This window comes from Aedes aegypti, unplaced genomic scaffold (genome assembly GCF_002204515.2).
Source record: "Aedes aegypti strain LVP_AGWG unplaced genomic scaffold, AaegL5.0 Primary Assembly AGWG_AaegL5_hic_scaff_64_PBJ_arrow, whole genome shotgun sequence".
NCBI classification, from domain to species: Eukaryota; Metazoa; Arthropoda; class Insecta; order Diptera; family Culicidae; genus Aedes; species Aedes aegypti.
In genome coordinates, this window is record NW_018736331.1 from 12,403 (window position 1) to 18,603 (window position 6,201).

The window sequence follows — 6,201 nt, forward strand, 5'->3', positions numbered from 1 at the left end:
CTAGAGGCCATTTTCCCCAGGAAACCAGGAATTCAGAACAATCCGACATGTGATTAAGTCATTCAAATACATTTGAACCACCTGTAGACCTAATTTGAAAATTCATGAAATTTTATATGTCGCAAGCCAGGTTTCAGATTCGCCAATATAATGGCCACTTCCACCAGTGAACCGGTATTCGGACCAACCCAGCATATGGCCAAGTCATCCAAAAATGGTCGAACTATTTTTATTTGGCCTTGGTTTGCTAAATCATGAAGTTGATTTGTCGCAAGCCATGGACTCGAAATTAAAGTACTGGTTCTTCAAGTGGGATTAATTCAGTACTCCTCGTGATGAATCCAAAATTATGGTGAATTTCTAATCGGTGACGGCGGTTCAAAAAATTAAAAAAAAATGTGATTAACCCTGAAAATTCAACTGAAATTCATTGAAAAACCGATGGGAAATAATATTATTAAATTGAAAATTTCAATCAAATTTGACGTCAGACTCGCATGAATGACGAATGCATCCCGATAAACACATAACATGGGTTGTGTTCCACATGGGATGTAAAGCCAACGTAAGTAGATGTTCAAAACGATTTTCACAAACACCAGCTAATTCAAAACTCACAACTGAATATTTTGTTCAAGATTAGCGTAGCGAATTGTATAGTGTGACAGTTATGCGTAGAAATACAGTAGTGGGACAGTTATGCGTGGAGATTCAACAATGGGACAAATTGACTTGGCTTGCTTTTCATTGATTTTCCGTACAAAGTTAATTTTTGGTAAGCGTTTTCTAAAACTATACGTAAAAATAAACTGTTTGATGACAAAAAGTCAAAATGCACAAAAAGTAACATGGGACAATTATGCGTATAACGGCAGTTCTGGTTTATGTGAAAGTTAATATTTTTTGAATATTTTGACGAGCTGTTCAGAAGTTTATAAAAGAAATCCTCCCAAAACTCACCTTGCATCATGTGAAAGGCCTGTTCAGGATTTTCCGTTGAAAACTATGCCCAAGCAACCAAAAGTTCGGATAAAAGGGCATGTTTTGGCTTAATCAGCTTACTTTTAAAGTAAGTAATCGGACTTTACAGTTTATATAAAGTTCGTTTAAGTTTGATGTTTACCTTCAAGTAAAAAATAAGTTCAATTCGAACTTGTTCTGAACTTTCAAGTTGTTGATGAGTTCATGAGTTACTCTTTTGAGAATCAAGTTCATTTAATATCCGCAGTGATCTCTTAATCAGCGAGAAAGTTTCACTGAAACTAGATTTATACCGAAAGTAAACTACGGAGTTCACTGCTTAAGTACAATCCGAACTATTGGTTGCTTGGGTGTTCCTCGCTCTGAGAACCATGGGAAAGAATATGTGAATTTCATTCAGGATTTTTCGAGTATTCAGTCTGTGATTCAGTGAGATAAGGTTTGAAAAAATTGCTGTTACGCAATAACTCTCGTTCACACTCTACAGAATTTTTGTTTGGGTTGTGTTTTCAAAATGTCTTTATGATTCTCATCAAGTTCATTTGAATAATTTCTTATCAATATGAACCTCTAATTAAACACAAGTTATAAATACTATTAAAAGAACAAGATAGATCACTATCATGCAATGTTTGAAAACGATTCAGAAACCAAATATTCCATTACACTAAGTTTTTTTTAACACGGAGGATACGTGCCGTGCAAAAAAATTCAGGGCACAAAAAAACGAGACTATTTTCGAAATTTGTGTAAAAATAAACCGTGTTTATTCTAGAATCCGTTTCAAAAGAACCGTGTTAATTCTGAAATCCGTGTGAATAAGAAAAAAAGATGTTGTTGTTATTCCGAAATTCATGTAAATAAGAAAAAAAAGTACCGTGTTAATTTTGAAAGGCCGTGTAAAAAAACATTAGTGTATTACGTTAAGGAATTTACTTTGAAATTGTGACCTGAGAGGAGCTCTAATTGAATAAATCTCTAGCTCGTTTGACGCATTTTAGCGCCCCCCCCAAAGGCTGGCGCCCTTGGCGGGTGCCAACCTGGCCAACCGCACGCTACGGCACTGCCCATATCCAAATGATAATCGACCGTACACAACAGTGAGTTTGTACGGACATAAATTTAGGGCTTTATTAGACAGTGGTAGTAATTTAACTTTAATTAGCGACTCAATTTACGCTAAAATCAAACCACGTAAACTCTCTACCGTTCGTAGTTCAATTGTATTGCGTACGGCCAGCGGGGAGCAGTTAGATGTTTTAGGTCAATTATATTTACCCTTCTCCTTTAATGGTGTGGTGAAAATCATTCCCACGTTAGTTGTTCCAAAATTAGCAATTGACTGCATATGCGGTATGGATTTTTGGAGAAAATTCCACATCCAACCGACAATCCAGCAATGTGCTACAATCGAAGACTCTAACATGGAATTGTCTAGTAGCCAACCATCGTCGTCTCCCTCTATCTCAGCTGAGGAACGACAAATTCTCGACCAGATCAAATAGCTGTTCCTTCCCGCTCGCCCAGGGCAATTAACATTAACTCCGCTCGCGGTACATAGAATTGAGATTCAGGAAGAATGGAAGCACAAGGCCCCGGTGAGACAGTTTCCATATGTAATGTCCCCAAAAACCCAAGGATTGGTTGCCGTGGAATTACAACGGTTGCTGGACACCGGTATTATTGAGCCTAGCAATTCAGACTGGTCTCTAAATTGTGTCCCTGTCATAAAGCCCAACAAGGTCAGATTATGCTTGGATGCGCGCAAGATAAATAAACGCACTGTACGTGATGCATACCCCTTGCCGCACCCTTGCAGAATCCTTGGACAGCTTCCAAAGGCCAAATATTTGTCTACTATCGACCTTTCGGAAGCATTTTTACAAATTCCATTGGACCCCTCTTCCAGGAAATACACTGCATTCTGTGTGCAAGGCAAGGGGTTGTTCCAATACACCCGGATGCCATTTGGCCTCGTAAATAGTCCGGCCACACTGGCCCGGCTGATGGATAAGGTATTTGGCCATGGTGTATTGGAACCCTATGTCTTCGTGTACCTCGACGACATCGTCGTGGTCACGGAGACATTCGAGCAGCACGTACAGTTGCTTCGCGAAATTGCGCGCCGACTGCTCGAAGCCAACTTGAGTATCAATCTCGAGAAATCCAAGTTGGGAGTATCCGAGATTCCATTCTTAGGGTACCTTTAAACACAGATGGCCTTCGTACCAACCCCGAGAAAATTCGGCCCATCATAGACTACGAAAGGCCAACCACTGTTACCAAACTTAGGAGGTTCTTGGGGATGGCCAACTATTATCGTCGGTTCATCCCCAATTTCAGTGGAATCACTGCAGGCCTCACAGACCTCCTCAAAACAAAAACGAAAGTGATTTGTTGGACCAAGGAAGCAGAGAAGTCCTTCTGCGACATAAAAGAGCGCCTGATATCTTCTCCAATATTGGGAAGTCCCGACTTCTCCAAAGAATTTACCATTCAAACTGATGCCAGCGACGTGGCTGTTGCCGGCATCTTAACTCAGCAACAAGAAGATGGAGAGAAGATCATTTCATACTACAGCCACAAATTAACCACCCCTCAAAAAAATTACCACGCGGCTGAAAAAGAAGCCCTGGCAGCTCTTCTGGCCATAGATGCATTCCGTGGTTACATAGAGGGATACCATTTTACTCTAATCACAGACTCATCTGCCCTGACCCACATTTTACACACCAAGTGGAAGGTAGGCTCTCGTTGCAGCAGATGGAGCTTGGACCTACAGCAGTACGACATGACCGTCGTACACCGAAAGGGCCGGGACAATGTTATTCCTGACGCCTTGTCACGAAGTACTGCTATGGTCCAAGGAACTTCAACTGCAACCTGGCATTCATCCCTGATGCAGAAAGTGTTGGACAAGCCAGATGAATATGTAGATTTTAAGGTGGATGATGGCAAGCTTTTCAAATTCGTGACTGCAAGGAACGATCCTTTCGACAGTCGTTTCGAATGGAAACGAGTTCCTCAGTCTGAAGAAATTCCCGAAATTTTGAAGGAGAACCATGACGACTGTTTCCATTTAGGCTACGATAAAACGTTGGCCCGCATTCGCAAACGTTTTTATTGGCCTAAGATGGGATCTGACATACGCAAATATGTCCAATCCTGCCAAACGTGCAAAGAGGTGAAAGCCCCCTTTGTGCCGGTGGCCCCTGAAATGGGAAAAATGCGTATAGCTACTCGACCGTGGCAGATAATCTCTATAGATTTCGTGGGACCCCTCCCACGAAGTCGAAAAGGCAACCAACACATACTGGTCATCGCCGATCTGTTTTCAAAGTGGGTCATGATCCACCCTGTGAGAAAACTGGACAGCTCAGCAATGTGTAAGATCCTTAAAGATCAGTGGTTCTACAGGAACTCCGTTCCCGAAGTAGTAATTTCCGATAACGGTAGCACTTTTACTTCGAAGGAGTTCAAGAACCTACTAGATCAATTCGGAGTTAAACATTGGCTAAACTCCCGGTACCACTCACAGGCCAAACCGGTCGAACGCGTGAACCGTACCATTAATGCGGCCATACGCACATATGCGAAAGATGATCAGCGATCTTGGGACCTCAAAATCCCCGACATCGAGGTCATACTTAACACCACTATCCATTCATCCACCGGGTTTACACCCTACTACATCACACATGGTCAAGAATTGTCTGAGAAGGGTTCCGATCACCATCTCTATCGGCATGATGAATCTCTGTCCGAAGCTGAGCAAGTAGAGCGACGTAAGCAAAGGTTCGATAAAATTTACGAAATCGTACAGAAAAACCTCTCCAAAGCACACGAAGCCTCCCAAAAACACTACAATTTGCGCCACCGTCGATTTGCAAAATCATTCACTACGGGACTGCTTGTGTACCGCCGAAACATGAAGCCGTCTAGTGCGGCAGACCACTACAACGCAAAATATGCCTCTCAATATCTCCCCTGCAAAGTCAAAGCGAAAGTCGGCACTTCATCCTACGATCTGGAAGATTTGTCCGGAAAACCCCTCGGTATTTGGCCGGCATCGCATTTGAAACCAGGGTAAAGTAATAACATCACTTCGGTATATATTTCCTTTATTTTCCATTTGAATTACATTGGATTCCGTCGTCGTAAGATCTAATCGTGCCTCGTAATTCACCAACCTGAAAAGAAAACAAAAACAAACAGCAAAAAAACAACAAAAATAGACACATTTACCCACCTTTTCAGCCGACGCCGATATTGTTTTGTTCCAGCCCATTCTGGTTAATTGATTGACCTTGTCCTTGATCGATGATGTGATCGCGAAAGCTATTTTTAGCAGTTTCTTCCATCCGATCACTAGCTCGTCGTCCTCACACTAAGCGTAATAAGTAAACAATGTTGACATTTCTCGCGGTTTGACAGTCGACATTCAGCCCTGTGGTGATGTCGGTCGTGAACCGACAGCCCAGGTGGTTGATTTCCTACACTCATGATAATGTCCTCATTTGATTCATGTGCCAACCCATATGGATTTTTGCAATGGGGGTTTGCATATGGAAAGCATGTGCGTAATCAATAGATTGTCGCCAATCTTAATTTCCATTGAAAGCATGATTATTTCATATCAAATCCATAATCCAGGCACATACTTTACATGGGCGGCCTCAATGGAGTATATTGACCGACCAAATCATTTCAATGAAGGTTTTTTTGTTTTTTCTTGTTAAATCCAATAATGAGCAAAACAAATAAGTGAATATAAATAAAGTTTATTATATAGTCTGATAAACACATTAGAACAGTTTCAATACGTGTAGTACGATGAAATAATGAATTAGAATGAGCAGCAGAAGAAAACAAACCAAAAATTACCAACTTTTTGGAGCGACTCGTATTGGTCTTCTGCGCAATCTCTGTGGGCAGCGAGTTCATCAGTCGGTAATCTTTTTTTGCTGTTACATCTTTCAGATGAAATTCGATTTCTCCATCTGAATAAAAGTAAACATAAGTTAAAACAATATCAAAGTATTGAATTTTAGCAAATATACTTTCCGATGCAGCCAAAACATCGCTAGATAAATACAGCTCAACGAGATCACTACCGCGAAACCTTCACACGGACGCCATATTTTTTGCACAATGTGCTTCAGAAGAACGTATTACTTGCACATACTTTGAATATGTTTCAAATGCTATATATATGATACA